This window comes from Idiotropiscis lumnitzeri, chromosome 7 (genome assembly GCF_059441095.1).
Source record: "Idiotropiscis lumnitzeri isolate Australia: NSW breed Sydney's pygmy pipehorse chromosome 7, RoL_Ilum_1.0, whole genome shotgun sequence".
Taxonomy (NCBI): domain Eukaryota; kingdom Metazoa; phylum Chordata; class Actinopteri; order Syngnathiformes; family Syngnathidae; genus Idiotropiscis; species Idiotropiscis lumnitzeri.
In genome coordinates, this window is record NC_142397.1 from 4,586,085 (window position 1) to 4,610,908 (window position 24,824).

The following is a 24,824-nucleotide window of genomic DNA, read 5'->3' on the forward strand; positions in this document are numbered from 1 at the left end:
GGCTGCTTACTGATGAGAAACCTGAGTTTCACACGCCTCACTCTGATTAAGCTGCGTGCTTTATTCTCGCTGTTCTTCTCCTTCTGGCAAATAAATTGGAGCGAGCTGACCTTTCATCAGCTACAAATAGCAAATTGGAGTGTTGAAGCCTCAAGTGGTGCACCCGTTAACTTCAATTAATGAGGTGAGCGGGTGACGCGTTCGTCGTACTCGCTGTCATTTTAAAAAAAAAATTTTTCCGTTTCCTTGCTGACGTCTGCTGATGACATTCAAATGGGCTCGGAGGGAACGGAAAGGTTTAAGTGGTGGAGGGTCTTTGGTCGTGAGCTAGTGGTGAGCTCGTCTGCGTCAAAGTTTGGAAGGTTCGAATCTTGACTTAAAAAAAAAAAACATCTATATTTATAATTTTTGGGGAAAAGGCTTTGGGGTTTCTATTTGTTTTATGGGTCTTCAATCCTGTTCCTCAAGGTCCACTCTCCTGACAGTTTTCCGTCTCTCCGTTCTTCAACAAACCCGAGTGAAAGATTGTTATCCCGCTTCTCCAGACCTTGTTGATTATCTGATCATTTGAATCAGATGTGTTGCAGCGGGGAGGGATGGAAAACAAACAGGACAGCAGACCTCAAGGAACAGGATTGAATAGCCTGCTCTAGACTGTTGAAAAAACATTTAGCTTCACAAATCTTGTGTGTAACATATAGTCAAATAAATAAGAGGCAAGGGTTAGCTTTCCTTTGTTTGCATCTTTAAACGAGGCGATGCTGTGTTTCCCAAATTCTATTGAGCATGTGAAGTGGACCTTCGCTTCATATCAAAAGAACCATTCTTCTAAGAAAAAATGAGATTACTGTCATAACCTTGTCGCGGAATTTCTTGCTATCGATTGAAAAACATTTATGAGCGGACAAAGCAGAGCGAGGAGGGGGCGTGATGATGCACAGCCTCCAGCAACAGGAATCCATCTTTTATTTATTTTATTTTTTTTTGCCACTTAAATGCTTTTGAAGGCCAGTAGCTGTGACATGCAGCCTTTTTTTTTTTCCAAGGGCTTCCGACCATGATGACCCGGTCATCATGGTCGGCGCTGTGTCAACTGTGCTCACTCAGATCAACACGGATTCAAACGGAGCAATCACGCACATAAACAGCCAACGCCAAAGAAAAAAAAAAAAAAAAACGCTCGAGCGAAACATGCCATGGAACATGGATCACGAGTTAAACGTCTCTGGAAAAAAAAAAATAGTGGCGTCAGGGTTCTGTCGAAAGCTTCCGATGGGGTGTGGCCTTTGTTTTCATTTTGGTACAACTAATGTCAAGTGAAACTGGAGGTCAAAACGAAATCAAAGGACTCGAACGGAACAACCCATACGCAGTAATCACAAAAAAAAAAAGAAAAATAGCTTGTTAACTATGAAAATCATGTGATTAATTCTGATTAAAAATTGTAAGCAACTGACAAACATTTTTTTTTAAATTTTTTTTGATACAGAACTTTGAATGTACAAACACTAAGCTGTGTTGAACTACTTCCTGTTTCCGTTCTTCTTTTAAATTTACGTCGTCTCAAACTAGTGTGCCGCCATCTATTGGTTGACCGTGGAATTACACGCAGAAGAGATGAACGGTACACCAAAATAGAGTTATTAACTGTACAAAAAATATCAGCAAAATGGCGGAACCGAACCCGGAACCCACAAAAGAGGTTCACTGAACGCAATACAAGGAGGCAAGCTAGTTTTGGCGCAACATCAACATGGGCACGCGCCAGGGGGCGACCACCTCGGAATCTATTAGCGTGATTCGTTCATATAAGATGCTGTTTTTTTGGTTAGCAACTACATTCCAAAGAATCTCACCGGTTTCTTTACTGTCCGTGTGTGGAAAAAAAACAACATCCGAAATCTTGTTCCTATCTGGAAAGGGAGGCATCTATTTGAGGGAGGCGTTTAATTCTTATTTGGGTCACACACCCTGGGATTTTTTTTGGGGCACGGCATTTATTCAGAGCCGCCATTTGACGAAATGCCCCTCCCAACATTGCTTTCTGATTGTCATTCCTGGCAAACGCATCTTAGATTTGCGGAAGTCAGCGAATGTTAACATTTCTAAGAGTCCCAGCTTCCCACAAGAGGTGACTTGTTCCACTCCACACGACTCCATATCCATTATAGATGGCAAGTGCAGTCATGCCAGCAGTGTGCGTATGTTTACAGCTGTCAAATGCACCGGGAGGAGTCACTGAGAACCTCGCGCAAAAATAATACGCGGCTCTCTTTTTGCTTGCGCCATATTTGCCAAAGCAAATCAATTATACATGAGATTGTAAATGTATTTGTGTGCATGGAACACTATTGGGAATGTGATATGCAAGTTGCCTTGAAGGAGGTTACTGGAAAAGATACACTAATGAATAATTATCTCAAAACATTAATATGCATATCAAGCCATCCGTTTTGTTCATCGATTGCTATAATCACATGCATGCCTTTTCTACCCTTTCATACGCATGCAATCATTTTTCTCGTGACATGGAGGGGAAAAAAATGAATGACTGATGTAAAAAATTGTGTTTGTGTCGTGAGTCGGACACCAAACAACATGGAGAAAATGGAGGAAATAATACAAAGTACACGCTGTGTCCCGTGTGCAAATATCCTGTGCTGGGCTAAAAACAATAAATAAAATAAATCAGAATCAGAAATCAGAAATCCCTTTATTGTCATTGTACTCAAGTGTGCAACGAGATTAGAGAGCTCCCCTCTCCAGTGCAATACAACAATAATTCAGTTAGTGCAATGGAAAATAATACTGAATAGGGTATATAAAAACACATCACGTTGCTGTTCTGCAAGGTACGGGTGGTCGTGTGTGTGTGTGAGAGTTTAGAATGGAGATGGCTCTCGGAAAGAAACTGTTTCTCAGTCTATTGGTCCTTGATTTGATGCACCTGTAGCGCCTGCCAGAGGGCATCAGGTCGAACAGGTGTGAGTTTGGGTGGGTATTGTCTTTGATGATGTTGAGAGCCCTGCTGAGGCACCGGGCGGTGTAGATGTCCGACAGAAACACATCCGTTGTCTTTTTTTTTTTTTCTTTTTGGTATATTTCTGGCATAGAACAGATGCGCCGTTCGACAGAATCTTGACGCGCCAATTGGGCGGGGTCTGGTTGGTGACGTGTCGCCCGGGCCGAGACACAGAATGATATTGTCTTGTTGTCCGACAGCACTAACCGTCGTCAACGGCAACAAAATTAAACTTGTATTTCAAGGCATCGTTTTTTTTTTTTAATCAAATTGGGGCTTTCTATTTACTTAAAATTAGGAATTGTTGTGACTGCTTACATGTGACATAAACTTACAGGCTATAATTTCTAATATGACTGCTAATTAACCCATTGCGCCTTATCTGATCGAGCTAAAAGACAAATTAAATACATTGATCTCAGGAAAGCAATAAGCGGCGGCTGTTCAGATAACCTGCTTGGGTTCCTCCTTGGACATGTCATCAATGGCCTTATCAAGCCCGTCGACAAATTACGCAACATTTCCACGTCGGGCTTGGATGTTTCCATGGTGCAGCGGAAATGAAGAGCGTTTACGCTTTAACCTACGTTTTATTGTTGTTTATTGTGTGTTGGTCGCTGTAGCCGCCCCAACGCCAGGACGAAACCATTTACGGACTGCAAATAAAGAAAAATGGCTGACGGGCTGCTGTGATTCATCATCGGTCACCAGCTCTTGTTTACACAAAACTTGTCACATTCATTTAGCAAATCATGCTTGTGCTTGCGGCTGCCTCAAATACATTTTTTTGTCTTTATTGGGGTGGAGGGGGGGCAGTAAAAAAATGATAAAAGCTGCAAGTTTACAAAATGTGTTGACGCAGTGTCTCTCACAGTCATTTATTTGTGCCAGAGGCTTATGTTGCACAGGTAACCACTCTTTATTGCCTTTTTTTTTTTTCTTTTTTTTTTTTTTTTAAATCCAAGGTTGTCTACACTTGATTTATTAGCACAATTGCTTTTCCTTTTCAGGATTGTTTCTCTTCATACACACTTTCATTGGTTATTATGTAAAACATAATGAGGTCATTTTCTTTTTTTTTGGGGGGGGGGTATTTAGTAGGTTGATTCTCCTGTATTTTTAACTTCAGCTGATGAAATGAGCTGAATCTTAAAATGCCATTTTCCACCTCAAAATAAACGAATGCAGTCAGTTATGTCAAGATTTTAATTTCTCTTTTCTATATCAGGGTGACAATTTGTCATGAAGGAGAAATAAGGGTTGGATTGCATGTGGAGCAGATGGATGCAGTGTTTTGGTAAACCTCACCACATCGGAGAAAAAAAAATACATTTAATTTTAAATAAAAATGAACAAAAGCGTTACCACAAAATATATGTTTGTTTGACACACCAGAGTATTTAGAAAATAAAACATTGTTTATTCATTTAATTTTCAAGTTTGGCAGGCCGGATTAAAACGTTTAACGGGCCGCATGTGGCCCCCGGGCCGTAGTTTGCCCACGCCTGCTCTAAAGGGTCAACAGAGAATTTCATTATGTTCATGTAAGTCAGTCAAAATCCTAAAGCACAAGTAGAGGATTTCCACAAGTTGTCACATCCATTTCGCAAATGATGTTTGTGCTCTGTGCTTGCTAAAATGTTTTTTGGCGAGGTACAGGGTAGTAAAAAATGATAAAGACCTTTTTTTTCCTCTCCTCCAGAATGTGTTGTCGCAGTGTCTCATAGTCATTGATACACTATATACCAGAGGCTTATGCCACACACATCCCTTTTTTTTTGTTCTGCCTGCTTCATTTATTGTGCAAATTTCCAACCTTCCGTAATCCTCTTTAATGGTTTACATGTAGAAAAATATGCTAATACCCGTCATGCTAAATGTTTGTCTGGATGCCAGAATTTAGCATAATGCCCCCCCCACCCCCCATTCTCTGGAAGCATTGTCGACATCATGTTGCCGAAAGGAACTTGAATTTGTTGTTTTTGTTATGCGGCAAATGTGGCGTCGTAAAGTCGGGATAAAGCAAGTGAACTTGCTAGCGACCAAAAAAAAAAAAAAAAAAATGAACCCTTACGCTACAAGGTAATCATGCTCCTCATCTCGAGATGGAGACGGTGCTTGGCGGAGGGCCGCAGAACTTAGTTATGCAGCAGCCGGCGAGGTGTGAAATCGCTTGGTTTTCACGACGATCGTTTGCAGTCTCAGGTTAAAGCGCAATGGGGCGGCGGGAGGACATTGTAAAGCTTTGATTGAGAGCATCAAAATTGTCTTTTACAAAACTGTTCGTGACAGTGGATGTCTTGAGATGTCCCACACACAACATTGCGGGGACCTGAATGTAAAAATTCACGGTTCTTGCAAGGATGTCCGCTTTTCCGTCTTTCTGTAACTCTTCCCGTATCTTTCTTTCAACGTTCTGCGACACTCGATGCTCAGGAAGTGTACCGGCCAATTCAGGGATCAAACAACTGTTGTGAATGTTCACGTTCAGCTCTTTGTTAGAGAACAGCAAATTGTGCAAAAAGTACAGGACTGATAAATATTGGGGAATATACGGAATATGAATTAAGCAGGGCGGCACGGTGCGCGACTGGTTAGCATGTCTGCCTCACAGTTCAGAGGTGCAACGTTCGATTCCGGTTTCGGGCTTCCTGTGTGGAATTTGCATGGTGTCCCCGTGCCTGCGTTGGTTTTCTGCGGGTACTCCGGTTTGCGCCCGCATTCCCAAAACATGCACTCCAAATTATCCAGTGTGATTCGCAGATGGTTGTTTGTCTTTGTGTGCTCTGCGATTGGCTGGAAACTTGTTAGCCCGTCTACTGCCCGGAGATAGCTGGAATAGGCTCCAGCAGGCCCGCGACCCTTTTGGGATGAAGCCGATCTGATAACGAATGGATGAGTTAAGCGGCAATCCACCCGTTTTATGCTCTGTGGTGTCATTTTAAGTCGACAGCAAGTTGCAGTCCGAGGCAAAATGGCTGCTCCTGAGATGGACACAGCATAGGGGGCGCATAGAACGTTACATTTTTGACTTGACTTCCCCTTTAATTTCCTGTGTAAATGTTACAGTGCATTTTAGATTGATCCTGAAATTAGAATTCAACAACTCCATCCCTACGGCTGTGACCTGATTTTATTTTTTGTATAAAACAGAAAATGCCGCAATAGCTGCGCTTTTGCAATGTGACTTCTTTTCTCAAGCCGCCGTGAAATCTTGTTGATTGTGCGACGTTTGTGACAAATGGAGGGCGACATGCAGTAGCATAGGGAATGTAATTTTGTGAAGAAAAAAAAAATTGGCGATATGGGTCAAATTGGGATAACGACAATATGGATAATCGCGGCTCTGCGTAGAGACCCTTTTTTTTTTTTTTTTTTTTTAAAGTAATTGACAAATGTTTCTGCGATCCGTTGCACTTTATGATTTCCTCCTCCTGTTCGGGTGGAAGTACAATAAAAGCCTTGTGCTCGCACAAAATTCAAATTGAAAGACATTTATGTTTGACGATCACTCCCGCCAGTTTTCAAAAACACTTTGATGAATGATTTATAGCAACGCAAGGCTGTCTTTTGTCCGCTCACGTGTGCGATCCGCAGCCTGCTGTTCTGCTACCAGATAACTGCATTTTGTATTTCAATGAATTGCACCATGCAGCCCAGCTGCACTGCCAAATCCTGCACATTCACAAGATTCATAAAGACACCTGTGGAGGAATTACGCTTGTAATTAGCAAAGCTATTTTGAAAATCTACTCCTCAAGAATTAGGCGGACGCAAAGTCTAATCCTCCTGTGTGATTTATTCATTTCCCTGTAATGAAATGAGACAGTGTTTCATCATCCACACAGTCTGAAAGTCATCAATCTTGTGCCTATTTGCGAAGTTAAAGCCATTCCGCCCGTTTTTTCTTTTGTTTCTTCTCTTTTTCCTCTGCGCTTTCAACCGTTTCAGCCGCTTTCCATCAGCAGATGGAGTTTGCTTAGTCACCATGGAGATGGATGGTTCTGTCTGTGTTTGTAAGCTGGCGCTTAACTTTAAGCCAACAAGGAAAGAGAAGTCCTATTAGTGTTGTGGATGTAGTTGGAGCTCTCACTGAGCTCGCATGTTAACGAGTCTTTCTTTTTCTTTTTTTTCCATGAGAATTTCGCTAATGAGGACTGTTTGGAAGCACTACAAAACGGAAGCGACACGCAAGGCCAAAAATGAACATTCCAGATAACAATTAACCTACATGAAAGCCGTAAACTGGGGGAGAAAAAAATGCCTCTTGTTTTCGTGTCACAATTTTAAACGCAAGTCGGTTTATTATTTAGTTTTGCTAGACTCCCATTTTATTTTTTAATCAGTTGTCCCTTGCCAGTTGCTTTTGATTAAAACCACATGAGGTTGTTTGATGTTCACAGCGCTTTGACCTACTCTGATTTTGACAAGACTTTAGCGATCTTTAAGGACTAACATCCGGAATGATCTTTGTTTAAATAACACGATTGGTCTACAAGACTTAGAGGGAGTTAAAGTCGGGGGTTACGCACTGCAAAATGAGCTTGTTTCAATACATTCGGAGTGAACCGAGCCACTTTCGAAACAGATTTCATGTCATTTTGTGTTGGACGGTGTACAAGATGAAACGAAAGGAATGAAGAAAAATATTTTTTTCTGACTTGGTTTTGACTGTCTGCAACACTTTTCATTTTTAGCGTTAGCGTGCATTGTGTGAGTTGCAATTAGGGCTGCTCGATTTTGAAAAAAATATTCATCTAAGGTTATTTTGGTAATCATTGAAATCACGATGATTGAAATGATTTTTATTTGGGGGGGGGCACAAAACTAAATTAAGACAATATTAAATAATAATTTAAATAAAATTTATTTGGTCTTAAAAGGTGCAAATGTATGAATTTGAGGATGATTTCCTTGTCAAAACGAACAATTTATTTATATATATATGTGTATATATATATAAAATAATAATTTTTTTGGCTCATGCCAATTTGGTAATCATTGAGTGGAATAATTGTAATCGGAATTGAATTTTGATTAATTACAGAGCCCTATTTGGAATTTAAACAATTAAAAACCAGACCTGAGGTTGCAGTGGCAATTAAAAAAAGTTCCCATGACGTTCTGTCCTGGCAGAACGGTGAAATAGCAGTTCCCACATCTGTTTCCCAGGCAGGCGCTTTTATATCTTCTTTGGAAGCCACTCTCCTTGTGCCTGCGTAGGTTGTCTCCAGCTGCTCCGTTTTCCTCCCCTATTCCAAAAACATGCACGGTCTAACTGGTCCATAGGTGCAAATATGAGTCCGAGGGGTTGTTTGTCCAAATGCGCTCTGAGATTGCCTGGCAGCAGTCCAGGATGGCAGTGGCACCACCCCACTGCACGCAAAAAAGACAAGCAATGACTCCAGTCGTCCGCAACCCAGATATGAAGAGATGAAAATCGATGCAATTTTCAAGCTGTAATGCAACATTACTTTATATCGGTGCCTTTGGATTTCAAAAGTAATCTGCAGTACTTGACCTCTGGACAAAGCAGGAAAAGATTTGAAACAACACTTTGTATTGAGTAACTTACCTCTGAGCAAAAATGAAGTCAATCCCAACTGGGGTATCCACACAATAGATTTTCTCAGATTTCGCAACACCGTTGAGCTTACCAGCACGGTTTAATAGCTAATTAGACTTTACAACCGTCCTCCCAAGATCGATAAACAATAAAACAGTTATTCTTGGCAGCTACCTACTAGTAAAAACGCTTATGCAAAGCTTCCTTTTTCTATGTGATAAAAAGGCTCAACTTGAAGGTGGTGCGTTCGAGCCCCTCAAGGAGTCCTAAAGCAAGACACGGAAGTCTCATTTATATGTAATGCACATCGGTTAAGGTGAGGACCACAACCAAGAACAATCCCGTTGCCTCCATTCAACTTGGATGACTCCGAAGCTGTAGAGTCATCCGAGAATTCATCAATTATCTTGCGAAACACTCCAGTATCGTCCCGTCCAACGGATGACAATTTCTTTCACTTAGTAAACATCGTCTTCAAATGTGACGATAAGATAGCTTGAATGAAAAGCCATTGAAAGGTTTCAGCTAAAAAAATAGCCCAGCGGACCCTGAACGCGCTTTAAAAATCCAATACGAGCAGGCTGACCTGCTCGTGACCCGTTCCTGGAGGTCCGGGCCCGTCCCTGATGACCTTGCCCTGCAGGCATACAGGATTCATGAGTATCGATCACCCCGGGATACACACACACACACCCTCACGCACACCATCCATCTTTTCTCCAACCAATGCTAAAGGTCATGAAAATCAAGACAATCTTACAATCAGCGTTATTTCACTCAATGCATTTCGTCTCATTGAAAGTAAAAAGCTTCAGCCTGCCAGTGCTGCTCTGATTGCTCGTTTGAGTGCGATCCCGTTTTCAATGAGATAAAAGCTTTCTCCAAAACTCTATCGAGATCCCGTTTAACCTCGCCAAGGTTTACTTTGAGTGACATATCTTCAATATTGGCTGCAGTTTCCGCGGTTGCGCTGCAAGATGTTTTTCGACCGAGCTGCTATCCATGGATGTCTTGCTCGATTGTTGCCTCACATTCAGCGTGCCAACCGAGTCGGGAATTATCATGTTGACGCAGTGTAAATTGAAGAATGGCCAATTTCCATTTTTGTGTTTGTGGCAACTGCTGGGATGGAGTCCGACGTCACAACTGCAGACTCGGATTCCTCTGCTGTTTCCTGAGCCGGCGTTTTTTTTTTTTTTTTGCTATTCCGCTGTAACGTCATGTGGTGACTTTGAAACGACCTTTAAGGGGCACTGCAGAGCCCATCACAAGACTTTCTGGCTGTTCAGTGAGTGAAAGGAGGAGGTTCTTGCTGAAGAGTGAAATCGAAACCTAATTTGCTGATTTCCAAATTAAAGCCAGTTGGAAAAAAATGCAACTACTCATGTTAGTAGGAAGCACTTCCTGCCTCTAGTTGACTGTGTCGTAACATTTTTTTTTTTGTCTACTCGAGGGTAAGCTCAAAGATTGCCGCGACAAGTGTCAATATCTGGGAAATGAAGCACAAAGAAAGGTGACTTCCTCCAATATGCATGCTTTCAGTCAAATCCATAATTGATTGACTCTCCAAGGCTTGTTTTGGTCCCTCAAGGGTTGAAGGATGTCTGAGTTTCCTTTTGGAGTTTGCTTTCACTGGCAGACCACAGACAGAGGAAAAAGAAGAATGGATTCATGGATGAACTGACTGAGGAATGGATGAATGGGCACCTGGACGAATACACGGATGGATTTGAATTTACGTTGCAAGCTAAGAATGCCTTTAAATATTTATGGCACTTATGCTACAACGTTCGCAGACCAGAACGTTTAAGAAATACAATTTCCAAGTTGGAGTATTTATTCATAAGGGATGACCAGGACGCGGGTAGCCATCACGTTGGGTCATCTGCTGCTTTTTATTTCCTGGGTTATGTTGGCACTCCGATCCAAATTTCATGACCATCGGTCAACTCATCCAGGCGGATGGATTGGAGCAGCAGTTTAAAGCAGGGATTGCCTGACATCCAGATCTGGATTTGCGCCAATGTGAGATGGAGGTCTTCCCATGCCTGCTGTGATACATAGTTTCTTCAGCATGCCCAAGGCGTGCCCTAGGGCCTCCTCCCGGCTGGACGTGCCGAGGACACCTCACCGGAGGGCCATCTTGGAAGCATCGGAAATGGACAGCACCTCGACTGGCTCCTTTTGACGTCGACTCTCACCGAGATTGTCACCCCATTCCTCGTAGGGTGACGACAGACACCCTCTCACCGCGACAGGTAACTGCACCGATACGTTAAAGCAGGTGTGGGCAAACTACGGCCCGGGGGCCGCATGTGGCCCGTTCAACGTTTTAATCCGGCCCGCCGAACTTGGAAAAAAATGAAATTAATAAATCTTGTTTTATTTTCGAAATACAACTTGGTGTGTCAAAGACATATATAATTTGTTGTAATGCTTTTGTTCACTTTCATTTCAAATTTAATGTATTTTTTTTTTCCCGATGAGGTGAGGCTACCAAAACATTCCATCCATCGGCTCCTGGTCCGGCCCCTCTGTCAAATTTTAGAACCCATTGTGGCCCGCCAATCAAAAGTTTTGCTCACCCTTGCGTTAAACCTTAGCATTCCTCAAGCTGCCCCCCACCGGCCCTCTCCTTCCCCAAGCCACAGAACATTTAGAGGGTGCCCGATCTCATTTTTCATGACCCAGGATTCATCCATGTTGACCATCTTGAAATGTCAGAAGTGAAACAATATCTTGTTCAAATAGTCAAAGGTCAACAATAGGTGAACGAGTTGATTGTTACGGTCAAACAGAACATTTCAAGATTAGGATCAGTGCAAAGTAGAACAAACATTGAGAGATGACAGCTTTAGAGTATGTAGGGTGAATTCAATTCTTGGTGAATTGCCTTGCGTGTTCTGTTCCGCCTTCTCCGTTTGGCGGGAAGACAATTCCAATGTTCCCACTCCAACGATTGTGTAAAACGCTCTTATTTAAAAAAAGAAAAACAAACAAGAAATCAATCTAATTGTGCATTCACAGAGCTGTGACATCCTTAACGTCCAAGTGCCTCAACACATTGAGTTTCTGCCACATGACTAATTTGCCAATTAGGCTTTTTCTTTACGGAGTCGTCGTAACAGGTGCTCCCATATGGTGAGCAGCTCATTAGCTTACTGTGATCCCTCTCATCAAAAAAATAACCAAACCTTCATTTCCTTCATGTGATCTGCATTTGCGAACATACTCCATGAAATGCCGTACATACATCTTGCAGGATTAACTCTTCTCCAAAAGGAAGTTGCTAGGCCATGACTCACCGTTTTTTGTCCAAAATGGTGTGTCACAGAGCCGATTTTTATGCCTTTTTCACATCACTTCCTTGTCTGTTGGAAATATGAGAGCATGTGAATAGGAGGAAAGAAAGGAGGTAGCCTGTCACGTTTGATATAGCGGATGCTAACCATGTTGGAGATGATGTGAGCGGCTTGTCCGGAGCTGTCGCATTTATCAAACTGGAAGTGGAGATAGAAAGAAATGCCTTGTTCATTCATTGTGTGAAGGACTTTGCCGTATTAAAAAAAAAAAAAAAAGTGTGAGCTCTTTGCAGCTTTCTGAGGCTGCTCTTCAGCCGAGGTGGCTTTGGATGCTGGCGACCGAACAGGCCTAAGGTGAAACTCAGAGGATGGCAATGACGTCAATAAAAATACAAAGGTAGCAAAACCATGCGTCATAAATCCATCATTGGCTGGATTCTTCTCTCTGAATACAAATGAACAGAGAGTAAATTGTGTATTTGCATGACGGCTCCGTGTGAGGCATATGCTAATCTCTCTTTTGGATTGTGTGCAGAGCTAAGACACGGCGTGGAGTGAGCAAGTAGAGTTTGGTGCCCTTGACGGTTTTCAGCAGGGAGGGAATACGTAAATTAGACACCACATGTTGTTTCATCTTCATCTGGCCTTTTGTAACGACGTGCTTCTTTTGTTTTGCTCGGATCTTTTCCAATGCCGTGTCAAAATACGATGCATTTTTCATCCCGTCTGCTCTTAACGACCTCCCCCCCCCCCCTCCTTTTCCGCGTTGTTCTCCGTTAGCTACGATGATATAAAATATTAATGACGGGACGCACATTCATAGTCTGAGTATCCCCAAAGCTGTTTTTTTTTTTTTTTTTCAGTTGTCTCCCCCGCTGCTTTCGCTTCTTCCCATTGTTTCGTAATCAGATCAACATTCATATCGCAGCCAAAGCTGGCAAGTGGAAGAAGGAGCAAGCTCAGTCAATGCGATTATGACTGTATGACTGCTTTCCTTGTGTGTTGAGGAATGTTGTCCGTCCCGCCCAGAAATACTGTCTAGGACTAGATCATAAATGCGAAAGCCATCCCACTTAGTGAGGGCTTTTTATTTTTTTTCGTCAAAGGATCAGTTAAATCAGGTTTTATTTTCAAGCGCAACAGCCCTAAGTGCTGTAAATGTAAATGAAATAAAGTAGGGCTGTGACGATAATTCGATATCCATATACATCGCGATAGTTGGGTGATTGATATCAATAGAAAATGTTATCGATAAATTATCGATCCAAAAAAAAAACTGAGCAGATTTGACCTATCACGGCCCCACTCGTCACAAACTCCCTCCCATTTTTTTTTCTGGTTTATTTTGAAGGTTAAATGTTATATTTGAAAATAAAACAAATCGGAATTCAGCCCATTTCCCTTTTTTTTATTTTCAATAGTAAAAAATAAAATAATAATGTTAATAATAATGATAATAATAATCCGATATATATCGATATCGACCGATATGACAAAGTACGCATTTAATATTAAACATCTAGTGAATAAATTGTGTCGAACTAAAGACAGCCCCTGCAATGTCAGGATAAACTGTCTCATGTCCTTGGTTGAAATTTGGTGGTGCTCGTACTGACCAAAATGCCTAAAAAAAAAATGTTATAAAAAATGTCCGATTTTGTGTGAGTTGGACCCACCAGTGGCATGTTCTAATATTTCTCAAGTCTCTGTTGGTTGCTACTAAGTTGGTTTTGGGGTCATCCCATGCAGGACCCTTAAAATACGTGCATCTTGCGTGGATACACATTTGCGTCATGCTTGGAGAGTTTTTGAGTATATTGGTTTCATGGCGAATCCTGAAACTTTACCGCCTGACTCCACCCACACCTTGCGATGAAGACTCATTCGCTTCACAATTTTGCATTGCCCTTTCTGTCTAGTTTTAACTTTGGTGGCAATTGTGTAAATTCCTTAGAGGGATTTTGTTCGGATCAACCCCTGGAAATGTGCTGAATCTCCGAAAATACAAGGGCACCCTCAAAAGAAAATGACAGACTCCCTGTGTGCTTCACAGAATAGGTTCGGCATTGATTTTTGTCAAACGTGTCATAGTCAACATGGACTGTGTGGCAAATTTTGTGTGGGTGGTTGCGTAAGTGAAATGCTTTTTCCCTCATAATTGGCTTCTAAATGAGTCATAAATCAGTCCTTACCCCAATAAATGTCATTGCATAGTGAGTTTATTTTTTTTTTGTATTGTTAAAATTTAAAGAAACCCAACTTCCGCCCTTGCGTAGTCTGTCCTTTAAAAAAAAAAAAGTTATCGTCCTCCGTCCCCAAAATGAGCCCTACCTTATGAATATTTTTTTTTGTTACATATTCATTCCAAAGGTTGAACCAGTTGATGTGCTAACTTGTAATTATGACAGCAATGAAATAATTAACATGGAGCCCGAGGCTTGTTCCTGAATTGTTTTTCAATTTAGTACACTACATCGTCCACTATATTAAAATCCCGAGATATTGATGACGGAGTAGGAACTGAGTGAACGATTCCGACCACAGCCGTACCTTTTCATCAAGATACGTTTTTGATGAGCTTTCAACCAAATTTAAGGAGACTTCTTTGCCAGACTTAAAAGAAACAAAGCTTGAACAGCAACGGTGGAGGAGCGTGACAGCTTTTTCATACCTGATCTCAACTTTATGTTTGGCACGTAGGCTTGCAAATTAAAAACTGAAAACACGTGCTTTGACACTGCCGTTGAAATAATTTACAGTCCCTACACACAACATCACTCATGAACTGAAACCATGAATCATTTTAAAACACAACACATCAGCGTAGCATCGCGACAAGTATCGATGAGATACCGTTTGTGAGGGCCTGTGAAAAGTCGTATGTACGCCGATATTCTAAACCAGCTGCAGACTAGACCGGGAGAGCAAAGACCGGGGCTGAAACGAGTACCGCTCCGGAGTAAATGTCGCATCAGCCCAAAAGTGCATCATAAAGAAGGAAAAAACATAAATAAATCGCACTGAATTATAAGTCACATTTAAATCTATTTGATGAAATCCAACGCCAGAGGACCAACAGGCATGTCATTTAAAATAAAATTATAGTTGAGAAAAACAGGTTAAAAAAGTAAGACTTGTATGTTAACGTAACATTTATTGAGATAACTATAGCAAGAAGAACATGCTAAGAAATTTAACAAACTGTCAGTGTCACTCCACATCACTAAATCCAGTGAAGTCTTCCTCCTCGGTGTCGCTTCTCAACAGCTCCGCCAACTCCGGAGGCAAACGATGCACGTTGTTCAAGCACCCATGTGCGAACTCGTTCTTCTCGCTGTGTCCACCTCGCTTTAAGCCCATGATTTGCTTTTTTTTTTTTGTTTTGTTTTCTTCATTTTAGTAAGAGTAACCTAGGCTTTTTGCCAGTCCCTGACAAGTTTCTCGCGGGCTCCAAACTTTCTTTCTGCTGCTCGATTACCGTTTTTGGCTGCAAAATATCATCTTCTTTTTGGTGTCATTGTTCAGCCCTTCTCAATTGTTTTTTTTTTTTAAGTTACTGTCAATGTTGAAGCGATCAATCAACAGAGGTACAGAAGTATGTCGCAGGAACAGACACACAGGCCTAGCGCGCCCCCTTGTGGCTCAAAGTGAAAATAACGTGAATGGATATAATGTGCGTCAGTCGTTTGTGACAGCATTTCGCAGCGTCATGTGACTTGTCTTACAGATTTTCCATTTGCCATCACAAACTGGCGCTAACGACTTCAACAACACGACGACGTCCTGGAATAATTCAATCGCTAATTTACGACACTAAAAACAACTTAATTACACTGACATTCTATTGTACGGCAGTTGTTGCCAGCGTTTGGCGGTGGCTCCAGCGCTAGCGAGCGCTAGCAGAACTCAAGTACTCACGCTATGGGGCGGATAGCGGAAGCCGTCAAAATACTCTTCAAAGGTAGTAGACCTAAATGACCGTATATTATTTCTTGCTGACAGTTCGACACAGTTGGAACAATTCAGGCTTACTCAAGTGTGTTGGATTATTGTGGTTCTGAAGTCACTTTGTTTCACTTGAGTGAGAGATTTAATTGTAATTTTTTGGCAAAGGAAATGTTATTGAATTGTAAAATTGAAATATTGGTCAATGAAATATTTTTTAAAAATATGGGGAGAGATTTAGCTCAAATCTCACTAATGTTTCAAGAAAGGAAAATAGTGCGATGCAATGCATTGTTTATATTTTAGGATACAATTTTGAATATCCAAGAATATAATTTACTTGATTGTTCATTATTACGTGGAAATGTTTTTTGTGTGTGTGTGTGTGTGTTCAGTAATTAAAACCAAGAAATTACCTGATTATTCAATATAATTTTCAGTTGGCTATCCAAATACCAAAAATCTTCCATAGCTGCAGCCCAAGCAGAGACGAATACGTGAATAAAGACGACTCTCACAGTAGTCGAGCTGAGGCAAAGGCATGAATCATTCTTTAAAAGTCAGAGCTTGACCTTTTGAAGGATTTAAAAGAAGAAAGCACTGACAGCAGAGTTGACTTCTCTGGCAAATGGAACGTCACAAAGCACCCCAACATTTTTGCTTAAGGGACCCAGAGGGTCAACGTTTTTTAACGTTTGGAAACGTTTGGGATTGAGTTTTTGCGTGTGTCTTTGTGGCCGTTGCGCTGGTAAAGGTGCACACTGCATATTCTACTTTCATTTGGTTTATATGTATTGCCTATAACTGTTTAGCATACATATTCTTATTATAATCTTGACGTTACTACTGCATTAGCAAGGCCCTGGCCGATTAATCGTTTAATTGTTCATATTGCTTTTTATTCCGATTATTTTATGCATAATGACTTTCTCAACTTGCAATTTAATTCTGAACTAAACCTCTTCAACTTGGCCTCTTAAGCAGGCTCCAACCATGAATTTTTAAAATATGAGAGACCCCACACATGACACGGGGAAAAAAATTTGCTCTTACTGATTTAGTGATATACTTGCCAAACTTCGGTGCAGGCAATGTGAGTTCAGTTCCAATGAAAGAAATTCAACTCCATAATTCAACCTGATTATTGTCACGTGTTTACCCTGCTTAACTCTAAGCTTTTCTTATATCTCTAGGTGGTTCTTTCCTGCTCAAAGCAGCCACTCACCATCACCAGTGCCCCCTAGTGGTGAGTGGACATCCAGCTGATCAGGAATCTGAAGTGATTCCCGCAATGGAGACCAGAGCTTGACTTGTGGTGAGTTAATTGCAGCGAGTCACAGCAGCTGCCTCCTTCAACCTTTAGCGGAAAGTGTTGCGTTAGCAGTGGCGCATCAGCACATTTTAGCTGCAGCAGATGCACATCAGAGATGGCCATTCATTACAGGGAAGAGCATGAAAGTGCAGGTGCCGAGCAGAATTAGGTCAGAATTATTATTTTTTGGTCATCTATGTCTTAGTAGTCTGTTTCCTCCAAAGTTGTGACATGGTTAGAATTAGACGGCCAAATAATTACATTTAGAGGCGTGACTCCCCCCAGGACACGGTGGGAGGAGAGAGGGCGTGGCCATGTCATGTCATTTATAAGAGGCGGGTTTCAAATTGTTATTAATTCACTGATTTCTCCAAAACAAATAGATAAAATAGAAAATGCACGCTAATATAATTTTTTTATTAAAGAATACACAAATTGAGCTTGTTGTCGAAAAAATGGATCACACTGACTGAATGATCCCTTTAAGATAAACATTTTAATGGAAAAAAAAAATTACGTTTTTTTTTTTTTTTGGGGCCACATGATGGAATGTTTCCCTCTCCTAACTTTGCAAGCTCGCTCCCCCCAACCTGGGATAAAAGTGAGTTACTCCAGCATGAGAGCAATTTTTCTAAAATCTTGCTTTCAACCTTACAGCCTTCATTATCAATGAACCTCGTAATCCTAAAATGAAAGGAAGGCAGTGGAAGTAGGGAAGCCGCTTTGATTGTCCAGCAATCAAGTTGACTGTGTTCACTCCCACAACGGCGTAAGCGTCCCTTTTTGCCTGTGCCGTCTACAAAAATACCAAGAGAAAGAAAATCTTTATCCAAAGTTAGACTGCACTTTCCAACTGTCCAAAAAAGTAAGAACAATTTTAATGTCTGAAAAAGACTGACTGAGAGGTCTCACATTTTATCCAGGTGGCCTTAACGAGTCTTAAATTTGACTTTCTTGAACCTGTTGATGCTTCACCGCGAGCTCCTAATATGAAATATGTGATCCATGTGGGTTAGGGATGGTTGCTAGTGGAGTCTCTGACGCTGAAATGGGCCATAAAGCGCAGCCATACCTAACGCTCAGGCCTCACATCATATCGCATGCAAGCGTTCATTAAACGCTGGCGCACCAGACGATGGAGTTAATGATCTGTGCTGTGTCTTCAGAGAGCAGTCAGCCGTGAATAATTGTGTACATCTGAAGTGCAATGGGTACCTGTGTCCCCCTCAACATCTGTCTACTGGTGTTTAAAATTTTTTATTTTTTTTTTTTGCATCATGCAACGTCACCCAACTGCAGCGTCCACGAGATTCGTCAAGGGGATCGCTTTTTGGGAGTAAAAAAAATCTTAATACCCATCTGGGAGATGGCTGGTCGGCGTCCCGCTGCGGTCGTATCCTCCGTGCTGGCTGCAGTTGAGAGGAAATTGCTCAGTGATAGGAACAAAGAAGTCGGATGGCTCCCGCGTGCGCTGCTCGGGTTCAAAGGGAATGGCCGGACCAAGCTAATTAGCTCGCTAGTGTTCCTGAGTCGGGCATTATGGGTGTTCACGTCATTATTTTTCCAACAAGTAACTTCACTCAACGTGTACGCATTACCAAAAAGAAGAGGAGTCGTTCTTTTTCTCAAGTCCTGGCTTCAAGTCAGTCAATTTGAGAGTAAAAGAGAGCTTGACATTTTTTCAGGATTTCGACTTTTCGTGACATTTTTGTTTGGCGGTGTGCTGTAAGATTTTCTCATAATAAAATGGGTGCGTTGGCTCAATAATTGTTTGGAAACACTGCCCGAAATTTACCGCAGGGGCTTGAAATTAAATTCCTTAGACGTGAAATCAACCCTGGATGTCAAATCCTTTTTTTTAACGAACTTAAAGTTACGAAGTATTAACTCATTCAGGAACAGCTAAGTAAAAAAAAAAAAAATGGATCTTTGACGTCTTTAGCCGTCAATGGCAGTCAATTAATTAATGCCTGACCGAAAAGGATTTTTTTTTTTTTGTGGATGGATACAATTCTGATAATTGATTTATCAGCCGATGGATTTAAAAAATATATAATGAATAAAACAAATTCCTTTCTAGCCCCTTAACAACCCAAGAAAATGTGAAATAAAAGCAGAACATTCAACTTTTTTTTCAATGGTATGTCCTATTGTTTGTTTAACGTTACAACAAAGAGATTTTTTTTTTTTATCCATTTTATTTAGGTGGGTATGGATGAATGGATTAAACAACCTTTAATTGTCCCACAATTAACTATTTGCATATGTATGTTTATGTATAACTTTTAAGACATAGCGATCTAATTTCTTATGAAATATGAGTTATTTCAGTGGCTACTTTTCCAATCCAGAAGAATGCCACCTGGTTGACTAAAACTCCACCTCTCTAAAGCTGGTTGCTGTGCTGAAGCAGTTAATGAGCATGTTGTTACCACGCCGCTTTTCCGTCTGCAGCACACCACGCACCTCTCGGCTTGGCGTGGCACCGCACCGCACGTCCTTCTCTTACTTTTACAACGGATCGAAACAATCGGAGCGAGTGAGGTTCTGCCGTCACGTCTCGGCTACTAAAATATGAATTGGCTCATCACAATGTGGCCACGCTGCAATATGAGCGCCATGCAGATAGAGAAAAAGACAGACTCATTTTTTTTTTGAGTTTAAGACAGAAATACAGTCGATGCAGTCCACATAGTTTGTTTTTCACATCAACAATGAACCGTGGGAACCATAGTTCCAATTTCAATATGTACCGCGGATGAAGTAGTGCGGCAGTGATTTCGCAAGCAAAGCTCGCCGCCAGCGCTCATTCTTTCTGAATGGAGGATTCACTCTCATTCATTTGGCCGCCTCTCCGAGTAAACGCCGTCGGCGCTCATTCATTCTGAATGAAAGCTCGCTGTCATTCATTTGGCCTCCCCTCCGAATTTGCGGCTGCCCAAGGCCACCATCGCCGTGACCGTCGGGCCGGGAAAACGCCGGTGCTCCGCTCTGGCGGTTGGCGACCTCTCATTCAAGTGAATGGGAAAAGGAGCTATTTCTCCCCAACTTCCGTTAAAAAAAAAAAAAAAAAAAGAGAAAGTGGGCGTGTGTTTCGTCTAAATGGGTACAGCGGGTGTGGCTTCTCACTTTGTTACGGATAAAAGTGAGGACTGGGTTGTTTTCTTGGATTGGGAGGAGCTGTTGCTTAGCGAGGAGGAATGAGTGCTCAAAGAGGTGTGAATGGAGAAAAACACCAATTTGGGGGTGTTTTATTTATTTTTTAGAGGAATTAGCATTTTCACATGAAAAAGTCCAAAAGGTTGATTTAGCATGAGCATTTAGCATTTAAAACATTTATTCGCCATACTAACGAAATTACGTGTTTGAAATTACTAGACTGTGACGTCTATCAGACCTTCTCGCCGCCCTCATTAACTAAAAAAAAAAAAAAACATGACTTTGTAAATATTCAACGACAAGCTCCACGTTTGATGAGACTCACTGACCTGCTACTGGAGGATGCACTGACATACTCCAGCCGTTCTCATCAGTCGTCAGAGTTAGCGGCTAGTGGCTAACAGCTAGCAGCCTCGCCCATGGAACGACCTCCAACTGAAAAATTTGGACTTGATTTTCCTTTTCACTGTTGCTTTAACTCCAATTAAGAAGGCAATTCCCAATTGAGTCTGTTTTTGTGATGTGATAGCAGTTCCATGCCTTCTTTTTTGTTGCTGTTAAAAATTCTTTGGGCATCTTTGGCCTGCTGCACTTTGAAGAGTAATTTAATCCACGTTGTCAAGTCTGAGGAGGCATGAGGCGCAACAACACAACTCCCCCCGCCTCGTTCACGGCGGCACGCACTACATGATGGTAGGCCAAAGCCGAGAAAGGGCGCTCTAAGTAGATAGTGAAGCCAAGTTTCCGGGATGACGGCACACGGCGAGGAAGGGAAAGGGGTCAAGTTATTAGCCTTCTGCATTCAACATTCCGCCAGTGCCACTGTTGCCGTAAGCCTGTCTTGTGTTCTGTTGGCCGCTTCTCTCTTGTCAAGATAATCTTTGCAGCCGGGCAAGCCGTGTGTCCTGGAATATCAAGCGTTGAAGGCGAGCGGTTACTCTGCAGGTTAACAGCACTCACCGCCATGTTAAGATACAGTAGCGTCTCTGGAGCCGCCCGAGAAATGAGCTTTGCCTTTTACTTTTTGTCTTGTCGGATTGAATTTCCTACACGGTAGCTATGTGAAATAGCCAAGTACAATGGAAGACCTGAAGGTGAATGATTCAATGTCTGGGTTAAGGTTTCAAACAAGACTTAATTTGGCCTTTAAGGCCGGGGTCGGGCTTCAAATTGGGGATGCGAGCCATTTGGGGTTTCGGTTAAGGTTTCAAAGCAGGGTTAGGGTTTCAAATGGAGTTTAAATAAAAAAATAGGATTTCAAAGTGGGGTTCCAAGAAAATTTGGGGGTTCAAAGTATCGTCTCCAGCCTTTTGAGTTTGAAGCCAAGGAGTACGGTTCCAAAGTAGGGTCTCAAGCCAGGGTGGGCGTTTCAAATTTGAGTCGCAAGATGGGGTTGGGGTTTTTAATTTAGAGTGCTGGGGTTAAAAATTTTGGACTACATTTAGGGTCCCTATTGAAACTGTATTTTGAAACTCTATTCTTAAATTCAAATTCTAACTTGAAACCCTAAATGTAGTCCAAAATCATAGCTTATTTTAAAATCTGAAACAGGCTGAACACCCTACTTTGAAAGCCCAACATTAGCTTTGAACCCTACTTTAGGCTTTCAAGTAATGGTTGGGTGTAAAAGTAGGGCCTCCACTCCATGTCAGACTTTCAAATTAGGGCGTCAACTGTCAAACCGAGTTAGAGTTTCATATGAAGGTTAGGGATTCAAGTTAGAATTAAGGGTTAAAGGGTAACGGTAGGGTTCCAAGCCAGGATTGGTTGACCCAACTGCGGGGTCAAATAATGAACCCTATCTTTGGTCAAAGTAACCTCAAATTCCACAGCTAGAACAAGTGGGGTAGGAAAACATCCAAATATTATTTTAGTGTGTGTGTTCATCTATCCATGGCAGGGGTCCTCAATCCTGTTCCTTGAGGGCCGGTGTCCTGCCTGTTTTCCATCTGTCCCTGCTACAACACACCTGATTCAAATGATCTGATAATCAGCAAGTTCTGCAGAAGCTGGATAACAATCTTGATTATTTGAGGTGTTTTGCAGTGGGGAGTGATAAAAATTAGGACAACACCGGCCCTTAACTCATTCAATCCATAAAACGGATATATACGTTTTCAAAATCGTAGGCCCTGCCTCCCTAAGACGTATTTATACGTCTTAGCCTTTCGCGTCAAAGCTCCATGTTTTTATATCTTTAGAACACAATATTCTGTAGGCATTGCAAAATCGGTCAAATCCAGAAAAAAAGCACTGTGATTGAGGTGTTTCCTCTCGCGTTAACGAACAGGAATGAAAACGCCTAATCTGAAGTCACGGATCGATCCTGGGTTAGGGTTTACCGCCGTGTCATTTGCGTCTATGTCATGGTGGGGAACTTCCCGTTATGACAGTTAAATTTGTTCAAATATTTTGAACCTAGAAGCACGTCGATGTGTAGTAGTGCCACACGTTTCTCTTCGCCAGTTGCATTGCTGTCTGAATGTTGGGGGAAATCAAAGTCGTCAGTCAGCCGTAATATTCTTGAACGTGCATGCAGTGCCTGGGCAGCCGAGCCCATGCTGCTCGCGCTGTCAAAACTCTTCTCGTTGGAGGAGTGAGTCACTTCAACACATTCATCTTGACACGGGCCAGCTCATCCTCAATTGATTCTTTTATACATCATACTCTTTGTGGAGTGGGCGGGGGTGGCTTTTTAGCCATGTATACAGCAAGCATTGTTTCAAGCCCCTCCCCCGAGGGAGTTTGTTTGTTTTGCCACATCAAATGGTTGCAGCATCGCATACGCAAACACGTGCGAGCTCATTGCATGCACGCGCTCGTTAGTTATCGCTGACTTTAAGAATCCATTTACATTATTTTCCAAAAATAGCATAATCAGGGATTTTTTTTTCTATGACTGAGTATAAACAAGCCTCCCATCGCAGGAAAATAAAAGCCGAAAGAGCCTCTCTCATGTGGGTACAAGTAGAGTTGATTTTACTTAAGGGCCGCGCTTCAGAGTTGCTTTTCAAAACAATATGAGCTTCCTAGAAGACTTTGGTGGCCATCTTCTCCCCGAAAGTCATCAGAGCGTGTTGCTCTGTCCACTGAGACCAAAATGGCCTCTCCACACAAGGGTGGAGGAAAAGCCTGATTTGGGTTGTGGGTTTGAATCTTTCATATCTGAGATTCAAAAGTTGGGCAGTAATCCTGGACGGGATCCTGTATGGTTCAAACAAGAGGTAGGGTTTTAAATCTCTTATAGTCTCAAACCTAGGTTTGGGAGTCCAATTTGGGTTTAAAGAGTTTCAAACTTTTAGTTTTAACTTGTGTTTCAAGACAGGGGTAGGATTTTAGACACGGTTAAAAGTTTCAAATGAGGTTTAGGGTCAGTGTTTCAAATCAATTGAATTTCCGCTTCAAATTCGTTTCCAACCTGGATTAAGGTTTTAGATTTGGCTGTCAAACGAGCGTACGTTTTTCAAATTTGGGGTTCAAGAGAAGAGTTAGGGCAGGGACGGGGTCCTCAATCCTGTTCCTCGAGGGTCAGTGACCTGCCTGTTTTCAATCTGTCCCAGCTGCTGCACACCTGATTCAAACGATCAGGACACCGACCCTTGGGGAACAGGATTGAAGATTGGGTTAGGGTTTCGAAATCGTGCTTCAAGCATGGTGAAATGTTACAAATTGTGTTTGAGGGCTTCAATCCAAAATCTGTTTGTCAAATTAGTTATAGTTTAAAATGTGATTTTCGAAACCGAGTTAGTTTGAAATTTGGACCTCAATGCTGGGTAAGGGTTGCAAACTTGGGTTTCAAGCTGAGGTTGGGGTTTCAATGTTTGGTTTTGAACCACGTTTTGGGTTTGCAATCAGGATTTCAAGCCCCAATAGTTTGAAGCGAGGGTTTTAGTTTCAGAAAAAGGTTTTCAACCCTAGGTTCGGTTTAAAATTTGTTTTTGTGTATGGTTTTCAAATCATCGTTTAGAGATGTGGCTTCAAAACTGTCTAAAGGTTTCAAATTAAGTTCCGAAGCCAGTGTTAGCTTGGGACTGACTGTCTTCTGAAACCGTCTTGCCTGTTCAGTTGTTGTCTAGGAAGTCAGAATGGTTTGCCTAGTGTCCTGAATTCAAGTCTGATCGCTGATGGAGTTCGTTGTGTGAACTTTTCCGACCTCCGCTTAGCTAACACTTCACGTCTTTCATCACAAATCGTTCGGATCTTTTAGCTAGCTGTACTTTAGCTGCTCCGTTGCACATCTGGAAGGGAGCTGGCAATGGTGCTCCCGCCCGCCCGCCTGTGTCCTGGATGACACCGGCCACCAATCTGTTACTGTAATTCGCTTTGGCTCGTCGGGACGGTGAGGAGGAGGCGTGAGGCATGGATGGCGCAAAGCTGCCATGGTTGAAGCATTAACGGAAAGAGCCGCTCTTAAAGTGGCGTAATGGTGGCGGCTTGGACGTGGCTGAGCGTGTTCGGGGGTGGCGGAAAATGGAAAAATATTTCTACCCCCGCTCCTCCTCATCTCATTCACTTTTG

The 24,824-nt window shown here is 42.0% G+C and overlaps 1 protein-coding gene across 5 annotated transcripts in view; it reads left to right on the forward strand.

The window, feature by feature from the left end:
- Positions 1-24,824, forward strand: part of lrfn1 (leucine rich repeat and fibronectin type III domain containing 1) — a 209,768-nt gene that overhangs the window by 160,566 nt on the left and 24,378 nt on the right. For 3 of the 5 annotated variants that reach the window (XM_088300165.1, XM_088300170.1, XM_088300169.1), the window contains one exon: positions 17,029-17,150. The exons of 1 other annotated variant lie outside the window; for it this stretch is intronic. The gene's annotated coding sequence lies outside the window, so the exon portion shown is untranslated. Of the gene's footprint in view, positions 1-10,253; positions 10,847-17,028; positions 17,151-24,824 lie in introns of those variants that run through there. One more of the 5 variants, XM_088300168.1, reaches the window with a different exon arrangement.